The sequence below is a fragment of the Acomys minous genome (assembly GCF_964271855.1).
Source record: "Acomys minous genome assembly, chromosome: 15".
In the NCBI taxonomy this organism is placed as follows: Eukaryota; Metazoa; Chordata; class Mammalia; order Rodentia; family Muridae; genus Acomys; species Acomys minous.
Window position 1 is genome coordinate 70,867,090 of NC_140497.1, and position 23,600 is coordinate 70,890,689.

The window sequence follows — 23,600 nt, forward strand, 5'->3', positions numbered from 1 at the left end:
GTGGTGTATGCCCAACACTTGGGAGACAGAGGTAGGTGGATCTCTCTTGAGTTCAAGGCCAGCCTGGTCTACAAAGAGAATCCAGACCAACCAAGGCAACACAGAGAAACCCTATTTCAAAAAAAACAAAAACAAAACAAAAAAGAAACCCCCCCCCAAAAAAAACCTCCACTGTAAATGGTGCATCCGTGCAGCAAACACTCTTAATCCAGCCCATTATACTTTTTTTTCATAATTGTTCCTTGTATGACAGAGATCAGAACAAAGCTGAGATGAAGAAATGAGGATCAAAGGCCCCCTAAAGGTGCTTTACAGGTACAGACCAGGATAAGGCGATCCAAGAAGGACGGGTCAAAGGCTTGAGTTCTGTTTGGATTAAATTGGATGCTATTGAAGTGACGTTGGGAAGGGTTTAACTGATGCACACTAAGTAACCTGGAGAAGCCGCGCGTAGGCTTGGTGTAAGCTGAGTCCCTAGGAAGGTGATAAGGCAGGCAGGCATCAAAGCTCAGGTACAGAGATAATCTTTAAACAGAGAGCACCTCCATCTTATCTGTAAGTTAATCGTAAAACATTGTTTTCTGGCTCTGTGGTAGCATTCTCATAGGCTTAGCACTGGCAGGTGGTCATCCCACTTCCTTGACCACTTTGCAGGTAAAGCTGGTCTAAGTTGATGGAAACACTGGTTGTGGGAGAGTAAGGAAAACCAGTCAAGCCCCTCACAGCTCGGTAGAATGCATTATTATGAGCTTTGGGGGGGGGGGGGGTGTGCTGCTAGAAGGGTATAATTGCTTTGGTTGCTAATTAAGGGACAGTTCACTTTATTGTCTGTGCCCTTCTATTCCTAGAAGTGAGCATGCTTTCCCTCTGAAGTGTAATGAAGCTGAGTTCGGCTCAAAAGGAGCCCCCCCTCCACACACACACACACACACACACACACACACACACACACACACACACAACCCTCTTTGCATTTGAAAGGAACTAAAAAAAAAAAGTCCCAAGCCACACACGTCAACAAGCCTAGGGTGGCAAAGGGAAAAGGATTGAAGTCAAGCACTATAAAGAAATGGTGCCCATCTGTGTAGTCTTGGGTGGAGGTGCTAGTCAACAGCCAAGATTAAAGGAGGTTTATTATGTCGAATGGATGCAAGAAAGCTTTAAGAATTGACAATTGACGCTACCAGTTACTTCCAAGAAAAGACAAAGAAATGTCTTTGTCACTACTATCACTGCCCCCACCCCACCCCACCCCGTCTCTTTTATCTGAGAGAAAACCTGAGTCCCTAGAGAGGCATTTCTCAATGGGTGGGACTTGACCCCTTTAGGGGGTGGAGCGACCATTTCACAGAGGTCACCTAAGGCCAACAGAAAACAGATATCTACATTACCATTCATAACAGTAGCCAATTACAGTTATGGAGTAGCAATGAAAATAATTTTATGGGGAGGGGTCACCACAACACGAGGAGGAGCTGTTACAGGGGTCGCAGCATTAGGAAGGTTGAGAGCCGCTGCTCTTGAGTCACAAACCCTGAGTCATCCCTGCTGCAGTGGCGTGCCTTATGTCTGCTTCGTCAGACAGGTTATATTCACTATTAACAAATCTACCTTAAACGCTTTGCCTCTCAGATTCCTTTAGTGAAGGAATAAAATGCACTAATGACTGATTTCTGACAAACTAATACATTTCGAAATATTGCCACATCAGGCTGAGCGTGGTGGCGCACGCCTTTAATCCCAGCACTCGAGAGGCAGAGGCAGACGGATCGCTGTGAGTTCGAGGCCAGCCTGGTCTACAAAGTGAGCCCAGGATGGCCAAGGCTACACAGAGAAACCCTGTCTCGAAAAACAAAAACAAAAAAACCAAAACAAAACCAAATATTGCCACATCTCTACTTGTTAAAATTGAACCTGGCCTCTGGGAAAAAAAACAGCAAGTGATGATTTATTTGAATGAAGGGTTCTGTCAAGAAAGAATAATGTCAGTAAAAATATTTCATGTTTATATTTTCAATTTACATTTTATTTACATTGCCGGGTTAGGCACGGGAGCATGTGGAGATGAGAGACAACTTGCCAGAGTCAGGTCCTTTTCTGTACTGTGTGGATCTCAGGGGTCAAGTTGTCTGTCTTGGCAGCAGACAGTTTCCTACGGAGGCATCTCACCTGCCCCATATTTTTTTTTTTCTTCTTGAGACCAAGACTTGCCGTGTTACACAGTCGCCAAAACTGAAAATCCTGCAAATGCTGGGCCACTGCCACTATGTGAAGTGCAATCTGGGGATACTTAGAAAACAGAGTGATAAGGTATGACATCTAGCCGAGTTCATGGAGGCAGAGGGGGAGGTGTTTGCTGTGCCACTTCTAAGCCCTGATGTCTCGTGCTTCTAGAATGGCAGACAGTAGGTTATAACCTTCTACCCTCGGTTACAAAATGTAGCAGAACTGTGAACTCTCGATCAATGGGCACCATTACCAATAATCATCGCTAATAAGACATAAACAGTACAAAGCAAACAACAGCAGTGAAACCGTGCAAAGTGCATCTGCACACAGGCTAGTGTTTGTGCGCACTGTGCATGCCTACCCTCAGCTTACGCTGGTGTTGCCCGGGCCTCCATAGATGCTGTTCCCGCTGTCTGTGCATCCCTCTCAGAACGGCCTGCAGTGTTTCTTCAGGTGTAGATTTGGCGATTCGGACAAGTTTTGCCCCTCCTGTATGGAAGGGCATGCTAAAACTGCTGTGCTCCTAAACTGAGAGGAAAATGAAAGGGAAACAAAATAGGAAAGTGAGAGAGAACTTGTGTTATAAGGAACAGAGGTCACTGAGGAAAAAGTAGAGATGAAATCTGGAAAAGAAAAAAAAAACCTGTTGCAGTTAATTTATCAGTATGGCCTAACAATGTTTATTATTAAGCCTATAATTATTATTGTGGCAGTATTTTCTAACCTGCTAGCAATCAATCAAGACAGAGACACCTTTTATTTTTTTTAAATAGCCTTAGTTAGCCTGGGGCAGGGCAGATATTAATCCCCTAAATTACTTCCCATAGTAGGGCAGGTATGGCATCCCTGCCCCAAGCCCATGCCATCTGCTTCTAATAACTTCTATCCAGCTACCTCCCATCCATAATCCCATATACTTGCTAATTATCATCATCTGGGCCAAGTCTTCATCCACGCCGGCCAGGTGCTTCTCCTTTTCTCTCCTCTGGTTTCTCTTCCTTTCAAGTTTCTCTGTCTTCCCAAGACCTGGAATCTTAGCCATGCCTGTCCCATTTGCCCTGCCCAAGTGTGATGGCCAAGGTACAAGTGGGGCAGAGACAACAAGCAAAATACACCAGACCAACCTCCAACAAAGCCCACAGTAAATCCGTGAGCACATCTGGAAGAATGTCCTCCCTCATCAGCAACATAGCCTAGAACCTAACCTTCAGGTTTGTGTTTTCTTTTTCCAAATAATTTGCTTCCAAGGGAAATTTAAATTCTTTAGGAAAGGAGCTACCATGAATCCTTTTATGCCAAGCTAAATTATAAACAGATATTACAGCAAAGCTGTAAAGAAGAAACGTAAAAACAAAGCACAAGGCGTTAAAATCAGACATTTTATATCATACGAGATATGATAAGGCTGTGTCACATCTGGCTTTGTGACTTTGATCAAGTCATTGCTTTCTCTCAACTTTGTTTCCCTAAATTAAAAAGTTGAGATGGCGTTAACTACCTCACAAGGTGATGAGGTGCCTCACACATAGGGAGACCTTGTAAGTGATAACTTTCAGTATGTTCTTATCCCCTGCCAAATGATAATGGTAGTACTTTCATGTTTACTTATTGATACTCTATCTTGATTCTGAAGGAATATAAGGCAGCTGCCGTCAAAGGAATCTTTGAAACGAATTCTATGGAAAAAAGAACTGTCAGGCTTAAGTTATGCTTCAAGAGGCCTGTTTAGCACATCCAGCAGGGCAGCAGGACATAGGAGGGATGCAAGCTTTGGGGTTGAACTGGTTTGAATCTGGTTTTTTGAGACAGGATTTCACTCTTCCCCACCCACTTCGGCTTCCTGAGTACTGTGACTACAGAGCTGCACCAACATACTTAGCAGAGTGATGGTTTATTTATAATATCTCTAGCCAAAAAAATGCAAACTGCCAATGGGAAAACAGGTTATAGATAGGACATTTTTTCTAATGAATATAGAAACATAATACACACTTTAATTTTTTTTATTCATTTGCACGGGTGTGTCTGTGTGAGTGTGTGCCAGTGTTCTCAGAGGTCAGAAGAAAGCATTGTATTTCTTGGAGCTGGCGTTACAGACAGCTGTGAACTATCTGACATGGGTGCAAGAAGCCAAACTCTTGACCACTGAATATCTTTTCAGCCTAAACACCGATGCTATACTTTGGAATAATTTTCCCATGTAGTTTTTGTTGGTTTGGTTTGTTTTGTTTTGTTTTGTTGAGACAGGCTTTCTCTGTGTAGCAAGAGCCCTGGCTGACCTGGACTCACTTTGTAGACCAGGCTGGCCTCGAACCCACCAAGATCTACCTGCCTCTTGCCTCCCAAGTGCTGAGATTAAAGGTGTGCACCACCAGTCCTGGCCCCATGTAGTTTTAACTGTGTTCATAAGTTTCTTTTATTAAAAAAAAAAAAACAAAAACTAGAAGCAGGAAGAAGTACAATTACAACAATTTATGTTGTCCTTTTAACAAAAGCCATACCTTTACTTATTAGGACAACATGTGAAATGACTCAACTAGTGTATAACTCCATGCTGCTCAGCTGTGCTCACTTTCACACTAGTTCATTACTCTATCTGCTTCGTTAGGGAGAGGGAAGCTGCTGCCGCTGGTGCTCATGTGGGTACCCGACTCCAGGCAGATAGAAGGCACGTGCTCCACCACAGAGCTGCACCTGCAGCCCTCCTACCTACTACAATAACAATAACTTTGGTCTAGATTTGGGGGTGGGGTTAACTGGAATTCACAGGCCTAACTTGTAGCTTTTGTCCTTTGTTTGTTTATTGCTCCTACATGGGTTTAGTTGATTGGTTCGGGACAGGGTCTAACTCTGTAGCCCTGGCTGGCCTGAAACCAGCTCTGTGTCCATCAGGCTGGCCTTGATATCTCAGAGGTCCACCTGCCTCTGCCTTCTGAGTGCTGGGATTAGAGATGTGCGTCACCACACCTGACTAGGTCAGTCTTTATTTGTTTTTACTTTAAAAATATATTTTATTTAATTTATGTGTGCTGGTATCAGATCTTGGAGTTACAGACACCTGTGAGCTGCCATGTGGGTGCTGGGAATTGAACCTGGGTCCGTTGGAAGGGCAGGCAGTGCTCTTAACCACTGAGCCAGCTCTCTAGCCCTGTTTGTTTTACTTTTATGAATAGTGCGGAGCCTAAGTTATCCTAAGAACTCTCCCCAGAAGTTTTCAAGACAGTTAATTGTATTCCCCAGCATTATGGCCAACCATGATTCCTTATTATATTCTGTGGATATCACGTGAAGCGAGGTCTCTCTCCATTAAATGTGTATGTTAATAGTCTATCCTTAGGAGGTAGGAGCTGGCCCCGTGTAGTAATCTCAGACAGGGTTTTGTTGTCTTGTCACTGAAATCCTTTTACAGATGGTGGATCTGACCTCATCCTTTTTAAGGACATGGAGTCAGGGGTTAATCTATCCTGTGATAATTCCTTACAGAAATGATAATGCACACACCTTTTGTGCTCGAGCAGCAGTTCTCAACCTGTGGGTCACCATCCCTTTGAGGGACGAATGACCCCTTTCACAGGGGTCACCTAAGACCATTGGAAAACACAGATATTTACATTACGATTCATAACAGTAGCAAATCTACAGTTATGAAGTAGTGACAAAAGTAATTTTATGGTTGGGGTCACCACGCCATGAGGAGCCGTATTAAAGGGTCACAGCAGTAGGAAGGGTGAGAATCACTGTACCAGAGAAACTTGTAAATAGTCCTTCCCCCACCTCCCCGCCCCCCCCCCCCACCCCATTGGCTTCCAGTCTAGTGTGGAAAACAGATAGGAAGTCAACTGCAGAATAATTCAATTAGTAACCAGCTGCTGTAATAAAGTTTCCTTGGGATGCCATTGGACTTCAAAGACAGGGCACCCCACATGCTTATGGAATGGGAGATGACAAGGGGCTGACTTCAAAGTTGGACTGTAAAGAAATAAAAATTAACAAAATAAAGGCGAGAGACGTGGGCTATTCAAAGCTCGGGATTTTTCTTTTTTTTTTTCTTTTTTCTTTTTTCTTTTTTCTTTTTTTTCTCCCCTCCATGAAAGAGAACCTGAGGAATCCAACGGATCTCAAATGGTTTATAGCAGGGACTTGGGGCTGACTGGTGGAGGTAGGAAAATTAAAGGGCCTCACACGTGGGTCAGTGTTTGTTTTCTCTGTGGTGCTTGGGCAGCACACCCAGGGCCTTGTTCCCACTGGGTGGGTGATGTGCCACGAAGGCCATCTTCAGCCTCTCTGTTTGAAGCACTTGAACTCTATCTAGAAGAAGAAGATGGGCAACCTATTGAAGTAGAAAGGTGAAACAAACGTATCTTTAGAAAGGAAGGACTAGCAGGGCAGTGGTGGTGGCGCACGCCTTTAATCCCTGCACTCGGGAGGCAGAGGCAGGCAGATCACTGTGAGTTCGAGGCCAGCCTGGTCTACAAAGCGAGTCCAGGACAGGCAAGGCTACATAGAGAAACCCTGTCTCAAAAGAAAAAAAAAAAGGAAGGAAGGAAGGAACGAGCGACTGTAGAAAGACAAGAGACCAGACAGAGGTGTTAGAAGGCTGAAGGCTAAAGCAATAACTCAGGGGGAAAGCAGACGCTGGACTAGGAGAGGGATTTCAAAAGCTGTATGGGCTGTCTCTGAAAAATCAACACCCTGAATAGAGCCCTTTTAAAATATTTATCTATTTATCTATCTATCTATCTATTTATTTATTTATTTTCGAAACAAGGTTTCTCTGTGTAGCCTTGACTGTCCTGGACTCGCTTTGTAGACCAGGCTGGCCTCGAACTCACAGCGATCCACCTACCTGCCTCTGCCTCCCAAGTGCTGGGATTAAAGGCGTGCGCCACCACCACCGCCCGGCCTATTTTTAATTTATATATTCACTTTATATGCCAATCGTAGCCCCCTCCCTCCTCTCCTTCCAGTCCCACCCTCTTTCCTCCCCTTCTCCTCAGAAAAGGAGAGACCCCCCCCTCCCAAGCCAACCCAGCATATCAAGTCCCATCATCCACCGTGGCCTGGCAAGGCAGCCCCGCTAGGGGGAAGTGATCTCAAAGCAGGCATGTCATAGACAGCTCAATTTACTAGGGGACCCACATGACGATCAAGCTGCTCTTGGTTGCGTATGTATAGGGGGCCTAGGTCCAGTCCGTGCATGCTCTTTGCTTGGTGCTTCTGTCTCTGTGAGACCCCACGGGCCTAGCTTAGTTAACTCTGTTGGTCTTCTTGTTGCGTTCTTGTCCCCGCCATATCCTTCTGTCCTCCCCGCCCCCCCCCCCCCCCCCCCCCCCGCCACCCCATTCTTCCACGGGAGAAGAGGGCCCTTTCTAAATCCTTGGGCAACCTGTGAGAGGCAGCCAGCTGAGGTGTTAGTGGGAAAAGCTTTAATCCTTCATGTCATAAACGGGAGAAACAAAAAGGTTCTTTTGGCTAAGTCAGAGGATAATAAAGTCTTTGGAAAGGAAAAAGCATTAAAGATTATTGAAAGATTCTAATCCAGCTTCATCCCCCTGTACAGTATCCCTGCCCGATAGTGACCCAGTCTATGTGGACCAAAACCAATATATAGGAGGGCTGGAGAGATGGCTCAGCCGTGAAAGGCTAGGCTCGCAACCAAAAATATAAGAGTTCGGTTCCCAGCGCCCATGCTGGCTCTCCAGACACACACACACACACACACACACACACACACACACACACACACACACACACACACTCAATAGGAGCAAACACTAACCCAAGTGGCATGTCCCATGAAAGTCTTCACTTACCAGGAAAGTAGGACAGAGAGGAGGACATCCTATTGGGACTCTAGGTGAGAGAAGCCTGGGAGAATGGGGAAATAGAAGGATCCAGAGGGTCCTAGAAACCTATAAGAAGAACATTATGGTGGGTGAATCTGGGCCCAGGGGTCCTGCTCAAACTATGGCACCAGCCATTTTCCTTAAGAAAAATTCTTAAGTTTTGCTGTAAGGAAGGAGGAAAGGAGGGGGCAGGGAGGATGGAGGGCAGTTCCTTAAGACTTGCAGGTGCAGCTCTCAGGTGCTGCCTAGATTTTTCCACTGATGTCATTCTCACTCTCATCGTCAAATTCATGCCTGCATAGTGAAGCGTGATTGTAAACGCAGGACGGCTTTTTACGATAGGAAAAAGGAAGCTATTCCCTAAGGCGTTTGCCTGGCCAGGAGCAAGACCTTTCTCTCTTTCAGCGCCTCCCTGCTCTAGCCTGTCACAGGGTCTCAAATCCACCATTAGCATTTCTGAAGAAATGGCACATTAAGTCACATTCAGGTGTTAATGACCCCTCAGATAGCCTTCATCCTGGCCCAGGGGACCCTAGCAGCCAGCAAAGGGTCCCTAAAAGAGAGAGCACCCAGATGCCTAGTGATTGGCACAGCGGGCCTTAGCTAAATGCGTTAAGACCCAGAGTTTGTTCAAAATACTATTTCCAGGATGTCTTGTGTTATTTCGTCTCAGGGAATCCAGAGTGGATCACTGAGAGATTTTTGACATGTAGCTAAATATTAGGAACTGTTAACTGTGATGCCTTATCAACAAACACCACCAAGACTCCCACTTCACACAAACACACAGGAAGTTAGTGTCTTCAGGCTGCACACAGCCATCTTTGTTCATTACCAAACAATCTCATGTGAAGTCTCTAAAGGGAGATGTTATGATTTAAAAAAAAAAAAAAAAAAAAGGAGAGCAGGGCGTGGTGGCGCACAACTTTAATCCCAGCACTCAGGAGGCAGAGGCAGGTGGATCTTTGTGAGTTCGAGGCCAGCCTGGTCTACAAGTGAGTCCAGGACAGCCAAGGCTACACAGAGAAACCCTGTCTCGAAAAAAAGACAGATGCCTGATGAAATGTGTTGCTGACATTCAAAGTTTCTGAGTACACTTCAGCAGTGTGTGTGTGTGTGTGTGTGTGTGTGTGTGTACTGTAGTGTATGTACTTGTTAGTGTGTATATACAGGTCTAGCAGTCAGCTGCAGGGGAGCTAATATTTGTGAATATCCTTAAGTAAGTCTGAGGGTTAGGAAGGGGCTCTTGAATCTGTTGCCTGATGGTGCAATGTTCAAAATACTCAAGATGAATTTGAGGGATAAAAGTGAAAACTCAGTGAATAAAAGACCTTTAGAAGCTGGAGAGATGGCTCAGTGGCTACGAGCAATGGCTGAGTCCCAGCACCCACACGATGGCCTCTAATTCCAGGGGACTCAATGTCCTTTGTGACCTCCAAGGTCACCAGGCACACACATGGTGCACAGGCATACATGCAAGCAAAACATCCATTCTTATAAAGTAAAGTTTTTTATTTATTTATTTATTTATTTAGCTTGTTTTGTCTAGAAACTGGGTTTCACTATATATTATTGGCTGCCTGAGAGTTCCCTACACATATCAAGCTGGCCGCCAAATCACAGAGCTTTGCTTCTGCCTCCTGCCTGCTGGGATTAAAGGTGTGAGCCACCATGCCCATCAAAAAAAATTTTTTTTAGACAGGGTTTGTGTAGCCTTGCCAGTCCCGGACTTTCTTTGTACACCAGGCTGGCTTCGAACTCACATCAATCAGCCTGCCTCTGCCTCCCGAGTGCTGGGATTAAAGGCTTGTGCCACCACTACAGTGCACATTATATCACATTATAGATGGTTGCAAGCCACCATGTGGTTGCTGAGAATTGAACTCAGGACATCTGGAAGAGCAGTCAGTGCTCTTAACCACTGAGCCATCTCTCCAGCCCCCAGTAATACACAATTTACAAAATGCTTAATATAGGAGTTCAGATATGAATTCAAGAAGATGATCAAGTCATATTCCTGCCACCTTTCCCCAAAGTCCCAACTAGACAGTTGTGTAGTTTCTTCTGGTCAGTGAGTCCTAAGCCTTCACAGTCAGCTCTGCAGTGTTTTAGCTGCAGCCCTTTGCTACAATTAAATAGTCATTCTTTTCATACTTTATATTAAAGCATGCTGCATGAGCCAGGCGGTGGGGGCATATAGCTTGAATTTCAACACTTGGGAGTCAGAGGTAGGTAAATCTCTGAGTTCATGGCCAGCCTGGTCTACAGAGTGAGTTCCAGAAAAGCTAGAGCTACACAGAGAAACCCTGTCTCAAAAACTAAACAACAACAACAATAAGAAGAAGCATGTTGTATGTTTATGGTTAGGATTAAAAATCAAATCCCCAATTTTGTCATCAGTAAAAGAACAAGATAATGTACGTCCTATTGTATACAAGATAACTTAGGATATCAGTAGTATTCTGGGTAGATTGTGTATCTTAAACCAATGCAAGCCTTTTAAATGTCTTTATATTTGTTTTGTGTGTGTGTGTGTGTGTGTGTGTGTGTGTGTGTGTGAGAGAGAGAGAGAGAGAGAGAGAGAGAGAGAGAGAGAGAGAGAGAGAGAGAGAGAGATTTGTGGGCATTTCTTCTCTCTCCTTCCACTGTGTTTGTCCTAAAGGTTGAACTCAGGCCATCAGGCTTGGGTATACCAGCCTTTGGCCGCTAAGCTTCTCATTGGCACCTAGTTATAAGCCTTTATGTTATGGGAAACATAGGGGTAGGAAAACAAACTGACTAACTTAATGAAGATGGCCCTGGACAAATTCTGAATGGGTACATGGTATAGAGTGTTTGAACTCTTCAGTGGGTCCATGTCAAGAGAGAATAGTGGAAGTAGGAAGTGGGCAGTCTAGATTTGGAGAATGCCAAGGCCACGTGTTTTCACCTGGAACAGACCAGGGCAAAGCTCACTGAAAACAGTGAGCAGCCATCAACACTGTCTCACATGGGCCCCACCCTCCCGCAGTTCATTTGTTGTTTTGTTTTTGTTTTTTGTTTTTCGAGTCAGAGTTTCTCTGCGTAGCCCTGGCTGTCCTAGAATCACTTTGTAGACCAGGCTGGCCTCGAACTCACAGCAATCCACCTGCCTCTACCTCCCAAATGGGATTAAAGGCGTGCGCCACCACATCTGACTTCTCCAGTAGTTCATTTTATGTGTGTGCTTTGTAATCTGTTGGCTGTCCAGGGCTTTCCTGGAGCAATGAGGTGCTGGGTGCCCATGTGTTTGAACCCCAGAAAAATAGTGTTGCTTGTGGCAAAAGCCTGCGGTCAATAGGAAATAACCAGCAGATAAATTCCTTCTTGTTCCCATCCTGGTTCCCTTAAAATATTTGTTCATCCAACCTCCCAGAAGATGGCCCCAGAGGAACAAGCAATCAGTCAGCCGTGGTAAAAGATTAGCATGTACACATTAGCTTTAAGCTCTGCTCTTTGCACTGGCACAAATAGAAAAGGGATCCAGGAGGGTGAGACGCCATGTACTGAAGGCTCTGAGTTGGAAAACTAAACTCAGTGGAAATTTTTTCTCTAAATAAAGAGAGCAGAGGGATGACGTGTTTGAACAACGCCACCTAAGAAAAAGGTTTTCCTGCTTCGGCTGTGTCAGCACTGGGAGACTGCTGCAGGCGTGGTGCAAAGCTGCCCACTGAACCCCGGGCCTGCAGCAGAACCTGACATTGTCCACGTTGCACTGGTTTTGATGGAAACAGGATCATTGAGGCTTTCAAGAAGATTTTAAAGAAAACCCGAAGAAGCCAGACTGTCAGGGGCACAGCTTCCCTTGAAGGAGTCCCTGAACAGCCTATGTGTAAAGTTGGAAAGTGAGGTCTAACTTGTAAAGAGGACCATGGTGAGCCGAAGAGACCCACGAGTGTGTGCCAAGAAAAGCTACTGACACTAAATGGGAGAGGCGGTAAGTGCTGGGGGTGGCAGTGCCACAGGCACAGGGCAGGGTAAGCCCACCAAACGTGCACAGCATGACATCAGGCACATCTGGTGCATGATGTGGAGCTTCAGAATTCAGGGTTTGCCCTGCTGGGCTTAGGTCTCACTGTGACTTGGTCTTATTTATTTATTTATTTATTTATTTGGTTTTTCGAGACATGGTTTCTCTGTGTAGCTTTGACTGTCCTAGACTTACTTTGTAGACCAGGGTGGCCTTGAACTCTCAGCAACCTGCCTACCTCTGCCTCCCAAGTGCTGGGATTAAAGGCGTGCACCACCACACCCGGCCAAAACTAAATTTCAAATAGAAAATGTAACCTTTCTAACAATACCAACTCAGCAGCCACAAAGACACAGAAGGACGAGTGGAACCAGGCATTGGGACAGAGTGGCAGATACTATGGTTCCCTGTGCATCCTATGACCAGATAGATAGTAATGCTAGCTTTAATTTCCAAACACATGGCTTTCAGGAGGATGGTAAAGGAGTGAGTAGCAGAGCAGATGTTTTTCTTGGGATGGTGCTCTCTTTGTAAGGGATCTTTGGGAAACTGGAATCTTCATCTCCAACCCTCTGAGATAATGTATGCATGGGGTCAGTCTGAGTTACAAAACTAATGAAATGTTTTGAACAGAAAATTTAGGCTCAACACTCCCTTGATGTGTGGCTGCTTCTGTGATCCTCTGTGATCCAGAGATGATCAGGTATAAACTCTGGCCTGGCAGATCTCAGACATCATAGATATTCATGTGTAAACAAAAACTCTTGGAAAAAGCAAATAAGGCCAGGCATGGTGGCATATGCTTTGGAAGGCAGAGGCAGGCAGATCAATGTGAGTTCAAGGCCAGCCTGGTCTACAAAGTGAGTCTAGGACAGCCAAGGCTATACAGAGAAACCCTGTCTCAAAATAAAAACAAAAATAAGAAAAAGAAAAAGCAAATAAGGCAAAGAAAATCACCCAATCATTTGGGTTCGCTCTTAACATTTTGTGTATATGTTAATTATTTTACAGTGTAAACTTGTCATAACAAGATCTTTTGAAAAATACAGTAATTAAAACAGGAGAGACAGTTCACTGAATAGGCCAGAGATACACAATTCTGAGCTAGTAAGAGCGTGTCACCATATTTCAACATACAGTTCTTGTCTCTGGGCCGAGGGTTCGTTTGCTTTTGCATCCCAGCCAGAGCAAAGGAAAGAAAAAGTAAATGAAAATGTCTTATTTTGTCTTGTTATTTTTTGTTTGTTTGTTTTTGGTTTGTTAGTTTGGGGTTTTTGTTGTTTTGTTTTTTGAGACAGCGTCTCATTATGTAGTCCATGATAAATGTTAATTTCTTTAAGGAAAATATCTAATGGTGACAGAGATCATTTCTGCTCTTATTCCACTGGCCAGAACTTAAGACAGATGGCCCCAGATACCTGTAACAGTCTGGTTAGGTGGCACAGCAAAAATTCCCATGCTGTTATGAAACAGTTAGGTAATTATCATAAGCCTGAGCTTGAGAAAGTAAGAGTCTATCAGAGCTAGGAAGAGGGGTAGGGAGAGTTCAGAGGGAGAGTATTTGATCAGCTTGCATAAGGATATAAGGCCCTGGGTTTGGGCTCCGGCATGCACTCGTGTGCGTGCACACACATGTAATTCAACTTATCTTGTGTATTAATTACATTTACACCCTAAAATTTCAACGTCTCGATGACTCATAGTATGGAAGGCGTGGTGCCGTTCATGGCAATGAGAGTATGTGATAAAGATTCTTCACATGACTGTGGGACAGAAAGAATGTACCAGAAGCAGGGGTCAGGCCTAATATCCAAAAGCCCTCCTTCCAGCACCCAGACTCCACCTCCGAAAGGTCCCGCAGCCTCCCCAAACAGCTCCCCAGTTGAGGAGGATATACATTCAAGGAACATTCTAGATTCTAAACATAACATCACAGCCTATCCTTAAAGACTCTTGGCAATCTTGTAATACATAATACATTCAGCCCAATTTTAGCAGTCTTCCTAGTACTGGAGATGGCTCAGGGTCAAGAACCTATGCTGGTCTTCCAGAAGACCCAAGTTCGAGTCTGGGCACCCATGTCAGGTAACTTATAGTCACCTGCAAGTACAAACACACACGCACATATGCACACTTTAGGTACCCAGACACATATATACACATAATATTAAAGTGTTGTTGTTTGGTTTTGGTTTGGTTTGGTTTGGTTTGGTTTTGGTTTTTTGAGACAGGGTTTCTCTATGTGGCCTTGGCTGTCCTGGACTCACTTTGTAGACCAGGCTGGGCTCGAACTCACAGCAATCCACCTGCCTCTGCTTCCCGAATTCTGGGATTAAAGGCATGTGCCACCATGCCCGGTTTTAAAGTTTTATTTTTCAAGATTTATTTATTATATATATATATAATGTTCTGCCTGCATGCATGCTTGTCCACCAGAAGAGGGCACCAGATCTCATTGTAGATGGTCATGAGCCTCCATGTGGTTGCTGAGACTTGAACTCAGGACCTCTACCAAGAGCAGACTGCTTAATCTCTGAGCCGTCTCTCCAGCCCAACTTTGTAAGCTTTTTTAAATATTAAAAATAACAAAACTGCCAGGCATGGTGGCACATGCCTTTAATCCCAGCACCCGGGAGGCAGAGACAGGAGGATCTCTGTGAGTTTGAGGCCAGCCTGGTCTACAAAGTGAGTCCAGGACATCCAGGACTATAAGAAGAACCCTGTCTTGAAAAAACAAAACAAAACAAAAATATTTGCTTTTCTCCCGTCAATGTATAATTTGATGAGAATTTTGTCAGAAATGAAAATAAATTTAGTACTACTGTTTTGCTTATACTTTGTTATTTATTTCCAAAAAAGCATATTGGGTGATTTTTATTTTATTATTTTGTGTTTTGAGTGTTTTGCCAGAAAATGGCATCAGGTTCCCTAAAATTGGAGCTACAAGCAGCTCTTAAGCACCATATGGGTGCTGGGAATTGAACTCAGGTCTGCTAGAAGAGTAGCCAGTCGTCTTAACCACTGATCCATCTCTCAAAGCCCCATATTAGCTATTTACACACACACACACACACACACACACACACACACACACACACACACACACCACAAACATAACTATAGTTGAGCTTGATTGTGGTGGTAAACTTTTTTCAGTAGAGGGTAAGCCACTTCTGGTGTTGCAATATTTTCACACATAAAATCATAAAATGGCAATACTTATTTTAAAATAAAACTTTTTACTTTATTTGAGTACCTAAAGTGTGTGTGTGTGTGTGTGTGTGTGTGTGTGTGTGTGTGTGTGTATGAGAGAGACAGACAGACAGACAGACAGACAGACCAGGTGTCTGCAAAGGCATTGGAAGCCTTGGAGCTAGATTGACAAGCTGTTTTTTGAATTGTCTGGCATGGGTTCTGGGAACTGAACCCAGGTCCTCTGGAAGAGCAGCAAGTGCTCATAAAAGCTGAGCCATCTCACTGGGCAGTGGTGGTGTACACCTTTAATCCCAGCACTTGGGAGGCAGAGGCAGGTGGATCACTGTGAGTTCAAGGCCAGCCTGGTCTACCAAGCGAGTCCAGGACAGCCAAGGCTACACAGAGAGACCCTGTCTCAAAATAACAAAAAACAAAACAAAAGCTGAGCCATCTCTCCAGTACCTTTTTTAAAAAAGATTTACTTAGTTATTATGTAATCAGTGCGCTGCTTACATGTACACCTGCAGGCCAGCGGAGGGCGTCATATCACATTAAAAATGCTGGTGAGCTACCATGTGGTTGCTGGGAATTGAACTCAGGACCTTTGGAAGATCAGACAGTGCTCTTAATATTTAAGCCATCTCTGCAGCCACCCACCCCCCTTCTTAACTTTCAATAATACAATATGTTTATTAACTCCTTGAGAATTGCATACAATATATTTTGATCACATTCATTGTCCAGTGCTTTTTCTATCTCTTCTCAGACCCACTAGTCACCTCCTCACTACCTCCTAAGTTTGTGTCCTTTTTCTTCCTCTCTTCAAATTTAACAACTCATTGGATCCAATTTGTGCAGCCGATATACTCGTCGATGTGGGAGCATCTGTAGAAGCGTGGTTCACCTTCCAGAGCCACAACCTTAAAGAAAACTAACTTTTCCTCCCCAGGAAGCCGTCAGCTGTCAGTAGAGTCCCAGTTAGAGGTGAGGGCGCATGAGCCCCTCCCCCTCCAGGACAGAGTGAGGACCTTCATCTTGTGCAGATCTTGTGTGGCAACTACACTTGTGAGATCATAAGCGTAGAGGCCCTGCTATGCCCAGAAGAAACTGTTTTGCTCAATCTCCCCATCATCTGGCTCTTAGAATCTTTCTGCTGCCTCTCCTGTAGTGGTCACTGAGCGCTGTGTGTCTCTGTGTGGTGTGTGTGTGTGTGTGTGTGTGTGTGTGTGTGTGTGTGTGTGTGTGTGTGTGTGTGTTGGTATATATGTCACATTTATGGCTGAGCACGCCACTGACACTCATCCTCTATACTTTGCTTAGCTGTGAGTTTCCATATTAGCCACCATCCACACACAAAGAAACTTCTCTGCTAACATCTGAGAGCGGCACTAATGGAGGGGGACAGAGATACACGTTTAGAAGGCAGTTTGGTACTGTGTTCACTTAGCAGAAAAGGAGTAGTAAGTAGTTTAACTCCTGAAGGCTATGAGCTCCCCAAACATGGGCTCTAGGTCAGATTTACAGTACTGGCCATGTGTTTCCTATGTTGTGGGCCAAAAGTCCAATCAGAAAGTGGCTGTTGGGCTGGAGAGATGGCTCAGAGGTTAAGAGCACTGACTGCCCTTCCAGAGGTCCTGCGTTCGATTCCCAGCAACTGCGTGGTGGCTCAGTCATCTGTAATAAGATCTGATGCCCTTTACACTTGCAGGCAGAGCACTGTATACATAATACATAAATCTTAAAAAAAAAAAGAAAGAAAGTGGCTGTTACCCCCCCCCCATAACATTATTGGCAGTGTTGCATTCATAAACATATCTCAGCAAATATTTAATCTTTCTTTCCTTACATCCCCTTTCTCCAACAGGGTCTCTCACTATGTAGATCTAGCTGGGTTGGATATCACTATGTAAAACAGGCTGGCCTCAAATTCAGAGAGCTCTGCCTGCCTCTGATTCCTTAGTGCTGGGAAACAGTTCTTAAAATATTAACTATATGACAGTTACTTAGGTAAACAGTGGAGATACAGAGTATAAATAAAATGTTGCCAGAAAAATTTATGTTCTAGTAGGGAGATTTTTTTTTAAGACTTATTTATTTATTTACATAGTATTCTGCCGACATGTGTGCCTGCACACCAGAAGAGGGCACCAGATCGCATCATAGATGGTTGTGAGCCACCATGTGGTTTCTGGGAATTGAACTCAGGATCTTTGGAAGAACAGACAGTCCTTTTAACCTCTGAGTCATCTCTCGAACCCTAGTAGTGAGATTTTTAATAATTTAAATAATATCAACTTTCTAAATGTGTTTGCGTTTTAATTATCTTCAATTATGAAATGGAAATTTGAGTCTTAGTTGTAAAGTCTCAGCAGTTAGGAGCATTGGCTTCTCTTCCAGAGGACCTAGGTTCAATTCCCAGAAACCACATGGCCACTTACAATCATCTGTAGCTCCCCAGGGGAATGATACCATCTTCTGTGGGCACCAGGTACACATGTGGCACACATATATACATACCTGCAAGCAAATACTCATCCATGTAGAATAAAATTAAATGAACCTTTAAATGATAACACAGAATCACACACCCAAATCCTGTAGGGGGTCCTAAGGATAGTTGTAAACTCAGTGCACGCACAGATGGCAGGCCTAAAATCAAAGGAGGGGTCCGTGGGTAGAAATTCTGCTTTCCCATTCTTCCTGTCCCCTTATTCTACCTGGCATCCTCCAGGGACATGTGTCCTCAGTCACAGTTACACCTTGTGATTTCCCTGGATCTTCCACATCATCCCTCTTGGGGCCACAGACTGGTTCCTCCCAGGAGGACTGTGTGGTTCTTCTGGATAGGACTGAAAGTAGCCCTTTGTTCCCTGTGATATCCCGGGGTCAACTGCGGCTGTTGAGCCACAGCTGCTCAAAGAGAGCTTACATAATCATGGAAGCACCACATGAGACTAGGGGCCAAGATTGGAAAGAAACCCTCGGAGTCATCAGGAAATGAAAGGGATTAATAATCTTCATATTTGTTTTTCTCCTCTGCATGTGATTTCTGCCAATGCTCTGACAAGGCTCTATCTATGTCTCATTTAATTCCGACCACAGCCTTGTGACTCAGATGATATTGTCTTCATTTTGTGATAAGAAAATTTAATCATATCTGATGTATAATCTGGTAAGTAGCAGATGCAGAGTTTGAGTCCAGGTCTGTTTAGAATATACCTATCCCAGTGTGTCTTATTATTGAATAATTTGGATTTTAAGTGGAAAAATAGTATCATATAACAATAAATCATATATCAAGAAAGTTCTTGTTAAATGGGATTCTGGGGATTGGTGGTGGCGCAGGCCTTTAATCCCAGCACTCGGGAGGCAGAGGCAGGTGGATTTCTGTGAGTTCGAGGCCAGCCTGGTCTACAATGTGAGTCCAGGACAGCCAAGGCTACACAGAGAAACCCTGTCTCTAAAAACAAAACAAAAAAAGGGGGAGGGATTCTGTTTATCAGCCCCACCCTCACGGCTCAGGGACCGTCACAGAAGAGGTTGTAGAAAGAAAGTCTGAGCCCATGGGTGGGGAGGTTATCAGTTACTGTGATAAAATACCATGACCAAGGCAACTTAGAGGAGAAAGGGTTTAATCGGCAGCATCTCTGATCTCTATCCAACTAGTGCATATGTCTTTCTCACCCCTCAGTTATTAAAAAACAAAGGTATTCCTAGATATTTTTTTAAAAGATGTATTTATTTATTATGTATACAGTGCTCTGGCTGCATGTACACCCGCTGGGCAGAAGAGGGCACCAGATCTCATTATAGATGGCTGTGAGCCACCATGTGGTTGCTGGGAGTTGAGCTCAGGACCTTCGGAAGAGCAGCCAGTGCTCTTAACCTCTGCGCCATCTCTCCAGCCCCTTTTCTTATATATTTTTAATGTCTCTAAGAGGCAAAAAAAAAAAAAAAAAAAAAAAAAAAAAAAAAAAAAAAAAATTTACCTTATTTGGAGAACTACTTATTTAAAGGAAAATTTTATCTGGAAATTCTACTTTGAGAAGATAAACACCTACCTAAAAAGTATTACGAGAAAATGTGAAGCTGGAAAACTTGTTCTAAGTAGATGTTATTTGAAAAGTAACTCTAAAATTAAGAATTTGCTCTCTGTATATGGTTATTAATATACTTAAAGTTTCTTTTATTTTTATTTTATTTTTTATTTTTTTGAGACAAGGTCTCTCTGTGTTAGCCTTGGCTGTCCTGGACTCACTTTGTAGACCAGGCTGGCCTCGAACTCACAGCGATCCGCCTGCCTCTGCCTCCCGAGTGCTGGGATTACAGGTGTGCGCCACCACGCCCGGCTTCAAAGTTTCTTATCAAAACCAAAATATTCAAACTTTAAAACTGCAGGGTGGATAAATACATGAAACTCATCTGTATTTTTTTTTTTTGAGACATGGTTTCTCTAATGTAGCCTTGGCTGTCCTGGTCTTGCTTTGTAGAACAAGCTGACCTTGAACTCACAGAGATCCACCTGCCTCTGCCTCCTGAGTACTGGGATAAAAGGCATGCGCCACCACTACCTGGCCTTTTTTTTTTTTTTTTTTTAAGGAAGAGAATGCTGGTAAAGATGTAAGAAAAAGGAACTCATACACTGCTGGTGGGAAAGTAAACTGTTACAGCCTCTATGGAAATTGGTGTGAATGTTTATAAAAAACAAACCAAAATGGAACTACTCGATGACCCAACTGTACTGTTCCTGTGTAGATGCTCAGGGCCCAAGTCAACACACCACAGAGATATGTATGCCTTGATGCTTCCTGCTGCACTGATGACAGTAGCTGGGAAACGGAGGCAGCCTAGATGCACATCAACAAATGGGTGGATAAAGAAAATGTGGGCCTCAGACACAACCAGGGATAAAGGAAAATGAAATGTTGATATTTGTAAAAAAACGTGGCCGAAACTAGAGATCACTGTAAAAAGCAACGTAAACCCAACTTGGGACAACAAACAGCAGCTGTTCCCTCACATGTAGAACCTACATTTTAATTTACGTATGATATAGATAACACGTATGTACACATCTCTGTGTGTAAGGGTCATGAAAGTAGAAAGGGGTGACAGGTGGCACTCTAGTTATTCCCCACCCCCACTGCCCCTTGTTCTGTTTTCCATAACTCTTTTTTTTTTCCCCTGAAAGGAAGGAAGGAGAGAAAAGGATAAAAAGATCTGAAAGAATAGGGAAGGGAGAGAAAAAGGACATGTGACATGAAAAGAGAAGGGAGAGTGTTTTAGCGAGAGGGAAGGGAGCAACAAGAAGGGCAGGGTTATATGTTAAGGAGGTAGCTCTCCACCAGATTGCCGCCATCATGGGCACGAGCCGCATGCAGCCCATAAAGCTGGCTAGGGTAACCAAAGTGCTGGGCAGGACCGGCTCGCAGGGACAGTGCACGCAGGTGCGTGTGGAATTTATGGATGACACCAGCCGCTCTATCATCTGAAACGGCAAAGGCCCCATTTGAGAGGGTGATGTGCTCACCCTATTGGAGTCAGAAAGAGAGGCTCGGAGGTTGTGCTGACCCTGCTGCTGGGTCCTGGGTATCCACCACTTAACCCATGGAATGACCTGCAACTGTTAAAGCGTTTGTATTTAAAAAAAAAAAAAAAAAAAAAGAAGAAGAAGAAGTACCACAGTGGGAGATCAGGTGAATAAGAAAACGTGTGTGTGTGTGTGTGTGTGTGTGTGTGTGTGTGTGTGTGTGTGTGTGTGTCCCCAATGTTAAGTTAAAATTTTAATTTAGCCGGGCGGTGCCACACGCCTTTAATCCCAGCACTTGGGAAGCAGAGGCAGGTGGATCTCCATGAGTTCGAGGCCAGCCTGGACTACAGAGCGAGTTCCGGTACTCTCCATGACGCAGAGAAACCCTGTCTCAAAAAACCAAAAAAAAAAAGGCCGGGCATGGTGGCGTATGCCTGTAATCCCAACACTCGGGAGGCAAAGGCAGGTGGATCGCTGTGAGTTCGAGGCCAGCCCTGGTCTACAAAGTGAGTCCAGGACAGCCAAAGCTACACAGAGAAACCATGTCTCATAAAACAAAAACAAAACAAACAAACAAAAAGAATGTTTTAAAATTTTTATTTGAAACAATTTTTAGCTGGGCATGTTGGCACACTCCTTTAATCCCCTCAGCACTCGGGAGGCAGAGGCAGGCAGATCACTGTGAGTTCGAGGGCAACCTGGTCTACAAAGTGAGTCCACAGCGCTAAATACTAACCAGTATGTAGACCAGGCTGGCCTTGAACTCACAGCAATCCACCTGCCTCTGCCTCCTGAGTGCTGGGATTAAAGGCGTACACCACTACTCCCAGCACAATAACAGAATTTTAAATCTACAAATTGGGATAAATACTTGTAATATATTCAGGTGTAGCACTTATTTCTTTGGTATATAAGACACTCATAATTCAGTAAGTAGAAGACCACAGGACAACTTTTTGTTCGTTTGTTTGTTTTTCGAGACAGGGTTTTTCTGTGTAATCTTGGCTGTACTGGACTCGCTTTGTAGACCAGGCTGGTCTGGAATTTATAGAGATCCTCCTGCCTCTGCCTCCGATGTGCTGGGATTAATGGCATGCACCACCACAACAGCCACCACACCTGGCCACAGGACAACTTTTATAGAACAGCCAGAGTGTACAAACGGGAGTTACCTAGCTGCTAGGTAACTAGGCAGACCTGTAGAAACTGGTTTCATTAGTTTGTCTGTTCTGTTTACTTTATGTCATGCTCAGTTTATGAAAGCGCGCGGGCTCCCTTTTCTTAGCGGGTTTCTCATGTCACCTGATGTGGTAACCCCAGATTTTGTAAGGAGTATCACATAGTCCTAAAGGAAAAACACAGGCCTGACTCTTTCCTGATGAGGAACTTTAACAAGCATAGGGAATTCTTGGAAGTACCACACCCCATGCTGAGATCCTAGCCTCCAGTAAATGGCCTACCCAGAAGTCATCCCCTCACACATAGGATAATTAAGTACTGTTTTCTCCTTCTTACAGCCAAGGCTACACAGAGAAACCCTGTCTCGAAAACAAACAAACAAACAAACATAAACAAACAAAAACTGTTTTCTCCTTCTTATGATGGGATTCCCCTCCCCCTCCCCCGCAACTATGTTATTGGGTGTAAATGAGCTACTGTGCCACTGTATATAAATTAAGTATCCTGGCACCTTTGCCCTAGTGAATCAGACACATTCACCCTCAAAACCCCTCCCCCACTGCCCCCCAGGTTTATAGACGAAGGCTGGCTGGCTGGCTTGCAGGGGAGAGCGGAGGCTCTTGTTCTCTTGCTCACCGTTCTCCAACATGGCTGTCTGAGACTCCATTCATTAGATGAGGGGGCACCGCCACTTGACACCCAGTGACTCAGGCTGCAATGGTGGTAAAGGAAATATATAAGAAGCAATATACCTGCGGGGGGGGGGGGGGGGCACACCTTTAATCCCAGCACTTGGGAAACAGAGGCAGGTGGATCACTGTGAGTTCGAGGCCAGCCCAGTCTACAAAGCAAGTCCAGGACAGCTAAGGCTACACAGAGAAGCCCTGTCTCGAAAAAACCAATAAATAAATAAATAAATAAATAAATAAGCAATATACCATTCATTTATTGCCACAGCGCTAAATACTAACCAGTATGTCTATTCTCCGTTATGCAAGAAAGCAGGAGGATTATTTTGCAGCGAGGAAAAATGTAAGAATGTAGGTTAATCCTTTTCCAATGCACTCTGATATCATTTTGGCAATTTTATAGCCATCTTCTGTGCACCAAGAAGTCTTGCCATATCTAGTTTGATTCTTTCTACTATGTGCTAGGGACTGTTATTCCTCTCTTATTTCAGATGGGAGAAATGATATCACCAGTTTCGCCTGTCCAGCGCTGTGCTACGCTATCTCACTGCCTGTTTAAAGTGCTGTGTTGGTTGCTTTGTGTCGTACCTGGTCATTGTCCACTGCCTCTGGCCTCTTTCCTGTTCCGGGGAGAATCCATTGCTGTGCCTAGTGTTGGGATGACTCAGTATGACTCATCTTCTAAAGAGGGAAGAGCCAGACTCCTCCTGGCCAGCCTCTGGCTCTGGAGTCAGTGGAAGGTGGAGCTCAGCAACCTGTAGATCTAGTCACAGGAACGTCCCTCAGGGTGGGCACCAAGCGTCTCTGACTAAACCATGCCTAGTGTGCTGCGTGGCTTTTCAACTGGAGGGAGTCTGTTAGTTTCTATCTGATTTCCAAGTCTTGCCCTCAGATTCTTTTTTTTTTTTTTTTTTAAGATTTATGTATTTATTGTGTATACAATG

At 44.3% G+C, this 23,600-nt stretch overlaps 1 pseudogene across 1 annotated transcript; it reads left to right on the top strand.

The window, feature by feature from the left end:
* Positions 1 to 20,422: 20,422 nt before the first annotated feature.
* LOC311584826 (small ribosomal subunit protein eS28-like) lies at positions 20,423 to 20,883 on the top strand (annotated as a pseudogene). The gene has a single exon. The product of its transcript is annotated as a small ribosomal subunit protein eS28-like (transcript).
* Positions 20,884 to 23,600: the final 2,717 nt, after the last annotated feature.